Here is a 14978-nt window from a genome sequence, read left to right as displayed (position 1 = left end):
ATAATAACAAAATACACACATTTATATTATATTATCTAAAATAAAGTTGCACAAGTCACTCATTCAGTCACAGCTCAATTTCACACACTTATTTTACAGAGAATGACGGCTTTTATACATATACAGCTGTCTTTATATTATAAGCAGCAGGGATTATCATATTTGCTGGTCATTCCATGCATCAAAAAGCTAGAAACGCTCTGCAACATTTACATTAGGCACTAATAAGTAGTTAAAAAGTGTTTGTCTGCTTTTTTACATACCTTTAGTTATGTCTTTTCATCTAGTGAGTCTGGACTGCCACTAGTGCCCTCAAAAACAACTGATGCATAATGCCATTTCATTTCCCATAGGGTGTGGTTTAGATATCGATCCAAAGCAGATCAAATTCAACAGGCTAATGATCAGTGCTGGATATGTTACAGGGGGAAGTCAGAAATCATATCATGTGGGCCTTTAACTGTATTACTGGCACAGCGAGCCGTAAATCTAATATACAACATTGTTTTTTTCTGCGATATTGAGTTTCAGGGGCCAGGCTTTGGCATGTCTGCTCATTCGTGTTTTGTTTGGTATCACCACACATAAGTCTTATCAGTGACCCGTGAGTTCGCCACGGGTCACTTCAGAAGACATTTCGTAAAGAGACTTCTCATCGTCGAGGGAGACCAAAGCAGACCAGACCAACCGATTACGCAATATCAACCATTTATTTGGTTGTTTTAAGAGAAGTGAGACCTTTTCTCCCCAAGCAGAACATGTCTAAAATCATCTATCTTTTAGTATAAATGTTTACCGCAAGTTATGCAAGAAAGTCAACGGTTTCATTTAGTTTCAGTAGAAGTTGTGCAAGATCCTTTTCAAAAAATGGATTGCAAAAAACAAACAAGTACCAGCAGTAACGTCCCACAAGAGAGCACAGAGCCAGGCTATTCTCATGCTAAAAGCCCCCATGTGGGCAGGATCCGTGCCTTTCTGCCACTCATGGACATTCATGACTTTGCGTTAGCATGAGGATGGGCCTGATCCTATCACAGATGCCACAACTGAAAGAACAGGTTTGATGGACAAAGCCCCCCCCCCCTCCACAGTTTAATCTGGCGAGCTCAATCCGGCTCTTCATTCCAACAGGGCTTCCTCGGTGGGCTTCTTCCAGGTGCACAAACAAAAGCAGTCGGGGTAACAATACGCTGTCTATCACGAGGGGGAGGGTGTGCGGGTCTGGCATTATTTCTGTCAGTACCTGCTGGAAACTTAATGCAGTTAGACGTGGAGATGCCCGATAGACGCTTGAAAACCGCACTGTGACCACATCACTACATATCCAGGCCTTTATGGAGTACTTCAAGCCACAAATCGTTCAGAAATGTTTTTACGGCTCACTAACACAAAAACGATCTCCAAAACCTCTTCGTGGTCAGTAAAACGGTTAACATTATCATAGCACAAGAGAGTGCCAGATTTACAGAGGAAATTATGCCATAGCAAGGTTTCTTTACTTTTGAAAGCTGCAACATCATTCAGCGCACAAAGTGCAACACTGTACCAAAATATACAAGAATTTACACAATACAAAAATGGATTAAAAAGCTTAAAATTAAATTCTACTTTCCCTCATGTCTTTCCAAACCTGTGAGACTTTCTTTTTGCTGTTTTTTTCTTCTTTTGTCCTTCTCTGAAGAAAGTTATACAGGTTTGAAACGCCATGAGGGTGTATAAATCATGATTTTTGGGGGTGTACTATTTCTTTAAATTCACTTTTCAAAAAACTTTTGCTGATAATTTACTCACCCGCATGTCATCCAAGATGTTCTTCAGTCGAAAAGAAATTAAGGGTTTTGATGAAAACATTCCTGCATTTTTCTCTATAATGCACTTCAATGGGAACTAAACGGTTCAAGGTCCAAAAGACAGTTTCAGTGCAAACTGTTGAAAGCTCTTTAAGCGACACCAGACGATGAATAAGGGTCTTATCAAGCGAAACGATCGCTCATTTAAAAAATAAATAACAAAGTTTAAGTTTTATAAGCTCAAATGGTCGCCTTGCTCTGTTCTGTGATGCGCGTACGTGACTCTCCTGTTCAAACTCGTTTATCAAAATGAATGAATCTTTTTTCGTGTCATTTGGTTCATTCAACGAACGAAACGAACGAGTTGACTCGGGAAAAATGAACGAGTTTGAACAGGAGAGTCATGCATCACAGAAAAGAGCAAGGTGACCATTTGAGCTTATAAAACTTAAACTTTGTTGTTATTTTTTTTAAATGAGCGATATTTTCGCTTGATAAGACCCTTATTCGTCGTCTGGAATCATTTAAAGCCCTTTGAACAGTTTGCAGTTTGCACTGAAACTGTCTTTTGGACCGTTTGGTTCCCATTGAAGTCCATTATATGGAGAAAAATCCTGGAATGTTTTCATCAAAAACCTTAATTTCTTTTCGACTGAAGAAAGAATGACATGGACATCTTGGATGACGTTGGGGGTGAGTAAATTATCAGAAAAAGTTAAAGTGAACTACTAAATGTCTGTTTAATTATGCCATGCTCTCAGCAGCCAGACCCATTGTGGTTGACACAAACATGTTTGTCCTTGTTGCAAGTTAACCAGTATTCATTCTAGGGTAGGTCATATGTATTTTTTATACAGTTTAAGTTTGATTTGGATGTCAGATCTGTATACACCTGCATCAATGTTAAGCCAGATTTGCCATTTTGTATATGGCAGATTTATATCAGTTTAGACAATGTTTGGCAAAATAAACCCATAAATAGTAATTTTGCACAGATGCAAGATATGAATAGACAGCTAAACCTTTAGAAGTTCTTCCATGGCTCCAAAACTGTCCTAAAATGGACAAAGTGAAACGCTGCTCAGTAAATATTTAGAAAGCTTCCCCTGAGCCTTGTCTGCATGTGTCTGTGTGAGACAGACAGATTGGGCTAAGTAACTGTGGTGTATACAACATAAATTTATGGGATTGTGTTTGTGATTGTCTTAACACTAAATATGCATGCTACTGCTTGTACATAGAGCAAGATAGTCTTTGTGTGCATTGCAAGAACGTGATTGTGTTTGTGTATTGGAGAAGGTTAGCAGCCCAAGCAAAGGCAAGTCATTACAGCGACGCTCCCAGTTTTTTTGGCACAAATACTGCTAGCTCAATATTGCCGGCTGTGAGTTGTAACTTGCTCAGCAGCAGCCTCTAAAACAGAAGGCGTTTATTTTGTTTCAGCTGCCACACCCAGCAAAAGTGTTTTTTCGGCTGAGGCAAGATGGCATGCTGCCTTATAACAGTGCAAGCCCTAAAGCACTGGAAACCCCGGTCTCTATTAATATCACCGAAGATATTGATTAGCATTATTGGAAAAAATGCTGAACTGGTTGACCAGACAATGCATTGATCCTTGAGCGCCAACAATTCTTTCACCCTGAACAACAAAACATATTGGTTCACCAAAGATGACCGTCTTCCATATTACCTTCGCCTTTTGTTCTTAAAGGAGTACACCCAAAGGTGATTGTGACGATTTTTTTAACCGCATTTTGTTTCAAACACAGAACATTGACGTTTATTGAAAGTGGATGAAAACGGTTAAGCTCCAACTTGCGCCATAAAAGACTAATTTTGAAGTGTTTTCAATGATTCGGTTCACAAATCCCAAATGTTTCATTCATGAATTTACAAATTCTCAAGTTCACCGACTTAAGAGCGCAGAAATCGTTTAGACTACTTTTATAGTGCCCCCCCAACTTTCATAGATAGAATAAATAATTTACAAGTTGCTAAAATAAAGCATATAAAACATCAGCTATAATGATTTATAGGCTATATGAGTGCATACGAAACGCCTTGTAAGAAAGTATCGAAAAAGTATCAAAATCGCAATTCTTGACTTGGTATCGGTATCGAAACTATAATTTTGGTATCGTGGCAACACTATTTAGAACGCAAATAAATCTCGGACTCGTCGTCTTCTTCCTCGTCTACTTTATTTAACTCTACATACGTCATCTGGTTTAATTGAAACGATTGGCTACGAGCTACGTACAGGCGCATTTGCTAGACATTCGTAGAACCCAATAAACGTCTCTGGACATTCGTAACCCACGCCTCAAATACGAGAAAATTATCGTGTGGTTCCCAGACCACGTCTAAATGTCAATGAGACGCAGTCTGACGTTAGCCAGGCTAACATTAACCATGGTATTGTGGCAGAATGTCGAATGCTTTTATATGAATTATTTCAGGTTTCATACTACCTTTTGAGAGTGAAATTCAAGCAAGTGAAATTTACGATTAAATGACCTTTATGATTAAAAATCAAAGCACTAGGACTACCAAATTTGGTGCTGCTGCTACCATCTGTAGTGGCACCAGTGCTACTGCTCTTAAATATTAGTCCAGACTAACATCCAGCCCTGAAATGGGAAAAAAGAGAGATCGACATGAGCAAGTGATTTCATTTTTGGGGTGGACTTGTTTTATATACTCTGCCTGACTTGAGGGATTCAGTCTTCCTCAGAGAAGGTTCTCTCGGGACGTTCTGCAAGCGCTCTGCGCCTGTTGCCAAAATGCTAAACGCAAAAGTCCTTGAGGAATCGCTCCGCCCACACAGTGACCTGGCCCCACCCATAACCCCTCATGTGACCAAGCCCAAAAATCCCACACTTCCAGTTCCCACCACCGCCTGCAACATTTATTTATCTTTCCGTTTGCTTAGATTTCCGTTTATTTATTCACTTTTTTTATTTAACTTCGCCTCTCATGCACAATCCCTCCTCATTGACGTCTGCATGCACATGTGCGACCTGTGGGCATGCAGAGCCAAGCCATGGGGAACGAACCTCATTCTGAAACGAGTTGAAATGAAGGTCAGGGGAACTCAGGAAAAAAGCGCCAGCAAGTAACAATCAGACAGCCAACCTGTGCGACGCCATCATAACGAATAGTACCACTCATATCTGAAGGCAAAGCCGCTTTGCTTCAGTTCATCGTGAAACTTTGAAAGTGAATAGTCTGAGTGGCATGGTGAGTCATAGTTATGCCTAGTCTAAATCCTGGCACGCAGAATTCTCTGGAAAGCTCAGGAGACTTCCTTGGAATTGGAGTGTCTGTCATCAACAAAGCTCTTCATATTCACAGGCTAATTTGATAACAGTCAACGCTGCCAGCTAACAAACTTCAAGTTTGTCCCGAGTAAACGATGAACATAAAAGAACAGAAAATATAATAAAAGTTTGAAGTGTCCATGTTGACTTGGTGATAAGAGTCACAGTGGGTAATATATTAAATTATGACCACAGCTGAAGTTTCTCTCACGTAGACATGGGCTGGGCGTGTGAACTTGAGTGAAGAACATTGGTGGTGGTCAGCTGAGACAGCGTGGCTGGTTTTGTTCTGGTTTAATGAAGCGTGGCATCACATGATGCCAATGCGGACTACATGCTGCCCATGTTAGCTCTGTCTACAGATCGGATCGCAGCGTGATGAAAAGCTGCCACCCCCTCAACACAAGACCCTAGACATGCATCTCCACAACCATCAAACAGATCCAACACCTGATATTCCTGCTCATCATAATTTTCCCACTTTAGTAATGCTATTTCCATCTAATAAGCAGTTTAAAAAGCATCCCGAAATCCCCATGCGCATCTCCAAGCACTCTGCATGCAGTCCCAGAACAGACAAGATAATGCAATCAATCCATTTGAAGCTTTTAGAAGAATAACGTGACAGAGCACACATTTCACACCCACACTTGAGAATGATAGATGGACAACTCTCAACGCGATAATCAGCGTTTCCTCTCACATATCAGCTTATCTTGTAGAGGGAGGTATTGTGTACCACAAAAGCGGATTGCAAAAACATCTCGACCTCATCCCTTTTTCTTGTCCTGGAGAGAATTGTGAGTCAGTACCTCAGAGAGGTGTTGTTAGCGAATGATTATTCTGGACTTAAGGGACGGGTGCATTTCATATGACCTAAATTCAGAAACCAGCGCAATGGCTTTTCAATGTATCCTTGGATTCCAAGGGAGACACAAATCTGTACAATAGATCTGACCTACATCAGTACAATTGTCTAGTTTCATAATAAAACAGTCAACACCAAAAAAAAAAAAAAAAAACCCTTAAAGGGATTGCCTACCCAAAATTGAAAATTTGGTTAAGTTGGTCTGAAAAAAAATTCAGAATGCTTAACAAACAAAACAAAAACATAGATCTAAGAGGATAGCAGGCACTGATTTTTACTATCAAGCTTCATAAAAACGCAACTGGTTCGTCTTGCAACTAGTTTGCTATGTGCATATGCATGAATGATGTTGAAATCAAACAAAGACTTTCAACAAACTTATCAAGAACCAGGTTTCGGGTAATGTAAGGCTGAAGAACAGCCTCAGCTACCATTGACTTAAAACAATTACATGCCACAAGCTTTTGTGTTTCACAGAAGAAAGGAAATCATAGTTTACAACAACATGAGGATGAGTAAATTATGACAAAATCTACATTTTGGGGTGAGCTATCACTTTAAAATCATGTCAGACAACAATATATCTTGTGTTTTGAGTTAAAAAAAAAATACCCTAAACATATATTTTCGGGGGTTTCAAGACAGAAAGAGAAAATGACAGAATTGTCATTTTAGGATGGACTATCCCTTTAAGAAACAGACCCTAGACTCAGAAAACTCAGTCCAACAGCAGCACAATGCCATAATAGAGTCTTTTGTCTTATTAATAAGACCTTTAAAGAACAATGCCATCCTTTCGGTGACGGATGGACGAATCCCCACGGCGAGTTTTGCGAAGGCTACAAATATCGCAAAGCTCCTTCCGTGCAAAGAGCCCAGCAAGAGCCCGTCTCTGTTGACAAATGAAGAGCTGCTGGAATACACATGAAGTCCAGCAGGTCAATGTTTAACTGCATGCATGTTACACATTACACACGTGCTTAAACATTTACGGTTTACTACTTTACTTTCTCGTGAATTATGCAAAACACTGGTGTATGTCATGCTTCACTGAAACTGACACTAGTGGAATATGCATGTGTCGAACGCTATGATAAGATTATCTCACACATTTCACAATCTGATCGGTGCATGCGAGAGAGAAAGATCAACGACTGAGCTAATGGTGATGATAGAAAAGTGTCGGTGTTGACGAATTTAACACTTCACAATTTACTGTAAAAGAATGAATTCTGAGAAGGGCTCACACATCTGTCTTATACATTTGCATAGGGGTGGTGGACATTAACTGCATTAAAATACAGGTCTATCGCACTGGTACGAAAAGGAAAGCAGACATAAAGCTATTGAAACACAGGAACATTTTGACCAGCCTATGTATACAGTGAGATATCGTTAGTTATAGTGCTGTGATGATGATACTCACCCCATGTGCGATGTCCGGCAGAGAGAATAAGCGCGTGCCGATGTTTTTAATCTTCATTTACAAAGTTTACATGAAATTCCGTAATTCCTAATCGCTTGATCGAGCCTTCAATGATCCGTTTGGGAGAGCCCCAACAATACAAATGATTTAATACAAGTCAAAACTTTTGCGGAGTGATTTCTTCAGATCATTAGTACAGCCATGGTTAAGATAAATGTCAAAAAGCTAGAAAAAATACTGTGAGTTTGCGTTAACGTCTCTAGTACGCGTCCGTTACTGCTGAATTTTTTGTTTAATAGAAAAAAATCGTTAATTCCTCGAGCTGTTCGCAACAACAGCCTCGCGATCTGTGCGCGGCGACGTAATACACACACACAGGCGCGCGCGGGCGCACGCACGCGCTCAGCAAGCGTGGAGCTGTAGGACGCCTGAATAATGATTAGCACACCCTTTAATTTGCCTGTTAACGAAAATAAATGTATTACAAACAACATTTATAATTGAAGACGATTTTCTCCACTCGATGTTCAGGATAAAAAAAGTCACATTTATTGTAATATTTTAGTTTCTCTCTCCCCAGGGTAGAAATGAGGTCCAGATGTTTTGGGGTTGTTGTTTTTTTTTTGGTTCCACCTCCTCACTTCCTCTCTACTCTGAGTTGACTTTGTTTTGCCTCTTTTTCACACAAATTGACATGTGATTGGCAGAGACCTATTGATTTTCCTACTATTTTTCAATATGGTTTAATTAAACGTTTTATAGCAACAAAGGGAACAATATGAATGCTTCAATGTTGAGATCTAGTGGTGAAGAATCAAGTAACTTTGGATTGATATGGACTGGATTGATATCTGTTAGGGAATGTCCATTGTCATTTTTCACTTCTATAATTGTAGATTGTGGGATTCACAAACTTCTGAATGCTGATGTATGTGCCCTGAACAACTATGCATTTGCACTTGGCACCTCATGAGAATGTTTTGTGGCAGGAAATTACACATGGTTTCCCGTCATACTCATTGCCCATCAGCTGATGAGTTAACAATCAACAATAAAATCATCTTGTTTCAGTGATACCCTAATGTGGTCAGGGGAAAATCATACGTCTCATTTGCCATCTGCTCATACATATGTTAACCACCTTTACTGATTCACATATGCTCGGCTGCTCAACGGTTTATTTTTTTCTTCTCCTTTTCCTATCATCACAGATCTATGCGTCGATATCCGCCATTTTTGTCTTGATGAACACGTTTCGCCTCAGGTGTGTGCCGTTTGGTCTAGGCTTGTTTATCATTGAGGTTGTGTTGTATCGTGTTGTTCACTCGGGGAAGGCAGATATGAATCATAGGAGATTTGCTTCATTGACACTATACTTTTTAAATTCAAGCTTTCTGGCATCAAGAACCCAGACATTAATAAGGACCATGTGCTTAATTTCATAGATAAGCCCCTCGAGCAAGTATGGAAATCAGTGAGTCATCCTGAATAACGACACATCCACCTCCAAGTCCCATTTTAAGCATCACTGTGCGAGCTGATTTCACCGTAAATACTCAAATGATAAATTCACAACCACCTAGAACAGTTTCAATGGATTCAGAGGTTTGGCTTTGAAAAACAGATTGACGCATCTGACAAAAGTCTCCGTTTTGAACTCTACATTTCTGTCAGCTCAGAGGAGGAGGGGTCAGGAACCCTGACCTCACTTCCTGTGGTGACTTCACAAGCCGTGCATTGTGTGTGAGAATGTGACAGGGCTCCTGGGACTCCTCCACATCTGGCAGCTGTTTTGACCACCCCCAGGCCTTTCCACCAGCACCAGGAAGACCTCTGAATGTTCCTGGTACTCACCTCAGGAGCCAAAATAGCTAACTTCGTTTCCAAGCCGTTATGTCTCTCACACATGCTCTGTATTTTGGTCTGCCACACTCTGGTTTCCACCATCAGGTTTTTACCCCGAAGAAGTTCCGTTTTGATGTGGTTAATGCCAGCTTCTTTTACGAGCGCCTCACCCTTGATGGGACAGACGTTAGCGGTCATTATGAGTTCCTCTAGTTAAAAGAGAACAACTTTGTTATTCATGATCATTTTCATTGGTATTTTCCCTTCTTTGAGCATTATTTAGAAACATCAAAACATTTTTTTGTGAAGTGCCACATTCGTGTCACTGTCTTTCTCACGGGGGCTTGATGCATGTGGTCTCGCTAGAGGATGCTGCTAAATTTAGGTTGTTTCTTCTAACGTAGGCAAAGTCATTGCTTCCTGTTTGAAGTATGAATATGAAAAGATCATATCCTCTATCATTCTGAGTTAAAGGAGGTTTAATTTAGCACAAATAGGAATTATTTCATTTTTTTAATATGTCATTTAATAGTTGTCATTTAAATGTAATTTAATAGCAGGCATCTATCTATCTATCTATCTATCTATCTATCTATCTATCTATCTATCTATCTATCTATCTATCTATCTATCTATCTATCTATCTATCTATCTATCTATCTATCTATCTATCTATCTATCCATCCATCCATCCATCCATCCATCCATCCATCTATCTAATCCATCCATCCATCCATCCATCCATCCATCCATCCAATCTATCCATCCATCGATCCATCCATCTAATCTATCCATCCATCCATCCATATCCATCCATCTATCTAATCCATCCATCTATCTAATCCATCCATCCATCCATCCATCCATCCATCCATCCATCCATCTTATTAAGTGTCCAGATTCAGAAAAAAATATTAAGTGTAATAAGACAACATTTTGGTTCCAAAAATAATTAATTTGCTTTATTATTGTCATTGTAAAACAGCAGATTGTCATCCGGTCTCTTGCCACATTATAAATGAATTCAAAATAAAATCAATATTTCAAGTCCAGTTACTACTGTATTGTTTTTGTAAGTAGATAATGTACAGCCAGCTGGCCATTAATTTTTGTAAAAAATAAACCCAGACAGAATGATCAGGACATTGATGCTAATGATTATAATGATCAGCTGATTGTACTTTAACCTTTACATATGTCTGGTATCGGTATGTGCTAACGGTTATCATTGTAAACAGTTCTGTATTTCAGATTATTTTTCTTTTAAAGGTCTCTGACCATATTGGTATACTGTGTTTTTGTACATATAGATATATATATATATATATATATATATATATACACATATATGCAGTATATATATATATATATATATACACTATCAGATACCTTTAAAAGAAAAATAATGTTGGCATGAAATAGAGAACTGCTCATATTTCATTTCCTCTCCTTATTAGAGCGGGAACAGCTCCAGCATTTACGCATTGGCATACCCTTCCTCTTTTTTCCGTCATCATCACAGACTATTAATATTTTTAGAGCGTCAGTTGATTTTCTGTCATGTGGTCTGCAGGCGTGTGATCTAGTGAGTCTGACGTTTTATGATGAGTCTTTGATTTGCAGCATGGTATTGCATTGTTTGTTCGAGAGAATATTGCTGTCAACATTGTCAAAAGTGCAGAAAAAGCACTTTTTTATTTACACAAGAGGATGCACAGTGTGTAAGAGTGTATCAGAAGAGACATTTGGCACTAAGTCTATTTAGCGTGCAAAAGATTTTGCAATGTAGTCTTATCATAGCATTGATCTTATAGTTGTCTCATTACATTAAACTGGTATAATTTAATTGAAAAAGTATTAAAATTAAATAAATATAAATAGCATCCTTGAAGGGATAGTTTACCCAAAAACTCAAATTCTGTCATTAATGGGCTATGTAAGTTCCGCATTTGACGTAAGGATGCTCGTCCATTTCCGGTTGTGGAGATTAAAGCGGAGGAAAACCGAGGAAAACGGGATTATGGCAGAGTCTTCAATATTTACTGTCCTTCCATCTTTGAAACGAAAAGTACATTCGTTTAGATGTAATTTTATATATAGTTATATTTATTTAATATAATTTTAAAAAGAAGCATAAACACAACGAGGGGTGTCTGTTTTATCTGTTTTTGTGACTAACGTTTCTTTAGTATAACCATGGAGTATAAAATTCAATATAAATTCTCGGTATTGCATTGGACTCTACGATCGGCGGAAGTCATCGAGCATCCTTAATCCTTCACCGGAAATACCGCCGTGCATAGAGCCCATTACTCATCCTCAAAAACCCTCATTCCAAAATAGCAATCTCAGACTCACATTCACGTAACATCGTTCGCTCTCTTGTTAACGCATGCATGCGTTGTGGGGTTCTCGTGAAATAAGTGGTAAATTATGTTTTATTTTCACAAACAAAGCACTTCATAAAATTGAGGTTAAAGGAGTAGTTCACTTTTAAAAAAGCTTTTGCTGATAATTTACTCACCCCCATGTCATCCAAGATGTCCACATCATTCTTTCTTCAGTCGAAAAGAAATTAAGATTTTTGCATTCCAGGATTTTTCTCCATATAATGGACTTCAATGGGAACCAAACGGTTCAAGGTCCAAATGACAGTTTCAGTGCAAACTGTTCAAAGGGCTTTAAACGACACCAGACGATGAATAAGGGTCTTATCAAGCGAAACGATCACTCATTTAAAAAACAAAAAACAAAGTTTAAGCTTTATAAGCTCAAATGCTCGCCTTGCTCTGTTCTGTGATGAGCGTTCGTGACTCTCCTGTTCAAACTCGTTCATCAAAATGAACTAATCTTTTCCCGAGCAAACTTGTTCATTTCGTTCGTTGAATGAACCAAATGACACGAAAAAAAATCGTTCATTTTGATGAACAGTTCGAACAGGAGAGTCACGAACGCGCATCACAGAACAGAGCAAGGCGAGCATTTGAGCTTATAAAACTTAAACTTTGTTATTTTTTTTTTAAAGGAGCGATCGTTTCGCTTGATAAGACCCTTATTCATCGTCTGGAATCGTTTAAAGCCCTTTGAACAGTTTGTACTGAAAGTGTCATTTGTACCTTGAACCGTTTGGTCCCCAATGAAGTCCATTATATGGAGAAAATCCTGGAATGTTTTCATCAAAAATCTTAATTTCTTTTCGACTGAAGAAAGAATGACATGGGCATCTTGGATGACATGGAGGTGAGTAAATTATCAGAAAAAGTTTTTTTTAAAAGTGAACGACTCCTTTAAAGCGCCGGAGTCACATGGATTACTGTAATGATGTCTTTACTTTCTTTCTGTGGCTTGAAAGTGGTAGTTGCTTAGGCTGTCAATGGAGGGACAGAAAACTCCCAGATTTCATCAAAAAAGAACGACATGAGGGTGAGTAATTCATGATTGAATTTAAATTTGTGGGTGAACCACCCCTTTAACCCAAATACTCATAAAAGGCTAATAAACAAAACATTGTTTAGCTAAATCATGTGAATCCTAGTAAGGAAATGCTTAAGCTAGCACTTGCCTTGCAAGGCCACCAAATATCATGACTTTATCTTATAGACTTTGTGAACAGTTAGACACCCTTTTGAATTTTATTTTTACACAGAAACACTCACTATGGTGAGGTGTCTGTTCTTCCACTTCTTCCCCTTCAGTCTCAGCCATTACTGAAAAAGTAAATAATGGCACCTGGAGTCAAGATGGCTGATCTCTTCCTCCTAATCATCCATTAGTGGCTTAAGTGTCAGTCGCGCCACATGTCTAGCAGAGCTCACAGGTTGAAATCCCTCACGCCCCCCTCCGCTCATACCTTTTATCACCTGCTCATTTTCTTTTTTATAAGACCAGCTTTGTTTTTTGTGGAACGGTGCTTACACCATTTAATGGTTTTGCACAGCTGCATTCATGACGTTTTCCAGACTGTTTGTCCATGGGAGAATGAACAATCTCTTCTAGCAGGTGATGCCTCTTCTTTGTCAACAGCTCATCATGCTGTTTTCATTCTTATTTCAGTGACTGCATCTAAACCATTGTATAGGACAATCATTACTTCAGTCTTTCCTCACAGGGATGTAGTTGACTTTACTTTATTATTATAGTGGAGCACAGAAGTCGGTTCCCATGCTCCAAACTGTGTGCTGTTTGAGTACAGTATTATGTTTACATTGGGTTTAATTATGTGATCATACTTGTTTGTAATATAGACAACCATAATGGCTTGTAAAGCCCAAAAAGGGCTCCACTAGGGGGGGAGTCAAGGGGAATAGGGGTGGGTTTTCTGGCTTCCTGGAGATTAGGCCTTTATTTACAGAGGGGTGCTCAAGTGTCCTTAGCACAACACAATACTAATCCACAAGTCCATTTTTACGCTTTTCTTTATTAAACGCATTGCTGAGAAGACCATGTTTTCACTAAGAGGGCAGGTCATTTGTATGGTAATACGAGTCCTATAATGTGATTTAGTGAGGATTTTGAAGTCCCAGCCAGTCAGGACACGCTGTTGATTGTATCTGGGATTTAAAACGTGTGAAAAGTACAACAAGGCCGGTTTGTACCAGTTTGAGGAATAGGTAATGCAACAAAAGACATATGGGATGGGAAAAGGGACACCATCTTTTTTCTGATACTTTATCTTCACAAACTCTGGAGGCAAAATCTGTTGTTTTGACCTGTAACCATATGGCAGTCATCATTACTATGGCCCCTTTGTCTTGGAAACCGAACACTGACAGACAGTCACTATCACATTGGTTATCTGACTTGTGCTGGATCAGAAGAAGGTACTTGAGTCTAGTTCCTGTGAAAGAAATGTCCTGCATAGCTGTTGTGTTTTGGATGCTGGTCCCCAGCATGGGTGCTGGTTTTCCCACCGGGCTATCTAGCAAGACTTCCTTTGACAACTCACTTCACCATGCTACCAAGTTTTCAGTCACTGTAATTTTTTTAAAAGTAGGACGTGTTCCTGGATCATCATCTTTCCTATTTTGGGTATAGTTAATGGTTAGGGTTACTTGTACTTAAAGGAGTAGTTCACTTTTAAAAAAACTTTTGCTGACAATTTACTCACCCCCATGTCATCCAAGATGTCCACGTCTTTCTTTCTTCAGTCGAAAAGAAATTAAGGTTTTTGATGAAAACATTCCAGGATTTTTCTCCATATAATGGACTTCAATGGGAACCAAACGGTTCAAGGTCCAAAAGAGATTTTCAGTACAAACTGCAAACTGTTCAAAGGGCTTTAAACGATTCCAGACGATGAATAAGGGTCTTATCTAGCGAAACGATCGCTCATTTAAAAAAAATAAAGTTTAAGTTTTATAAGCTCAAATGCTCGCCTTGCTCTGTTCTGTGATGCGCGTTCGAACTCGTTCATCAAAATGAACGAATCTTTTTTTCGTGTCATTTGTTTCATTCAACAAACGAAATGAACGAATTGACTCGGTTAAAGTTAAGACCAAGCGTTCTTAAAAGGTGGCCAAATTGAAAATTGTAAATTCTAAAAAGTAAAGGGCCCAAAACTGATCCCTGGGGAACACCGTAGTGTACCACATCGCACCACAACAATCAGACTTGCAATCACCCATCACAACAAACTGCTTGCGATCAGAGAGGTAGGACTTAAACCACTTTAATGTAGAATCAAAAACTCCAAAGACAGTGATTAAAATAGAGTGATCTATAGTGTCAAA

General features: G+C 39.0%; 1 protein-coding gene across 3 annotated transcripts in view; it reads right to left on the bottom strand.

Annotated features, from left to right (window-relative positions):
- Nucleotides 1-14978, bottom strand: part of s1pr2 (sphingosine-1-phosphate receptor 2) — a 64298-nt gene that overhangs the window by 21899 nt on the left and 27421 nt on the right. The window contains exon 1 of one of the 3 annotated variants that reach the window (XM_039685997.2): nt 7405-8008. The exons of the other annotated variants lie outside the window; for them this stretch is intronic. The gene's annotated coding sequence lies outside the window, so the exon portion shown is untranslated. Of the gene's footprint in view, nt 1-7404; nt 8009-14978 lie in introns of those variants that run through there. 3 annotated transcript variants of the gene reach the window in all.

This window comes from Pimephales promelas, chromosome 3 (assembly GCF_988280905.1).
Source record: "Pimephales promelas chromosome 3, fPimPro1.hap1.1, whole genome shotgun sequence".
NCBI lineage: Eukaryota > Metazoa > Chordata > Actinopteri > Cypriniformes > Leuciscidae > Pimephales > Pimephales promelas.
Note: the sequence above shows the minus strand (reverse complement) of the source record. Positions and strands in the feature narration are given on the sequence as shown.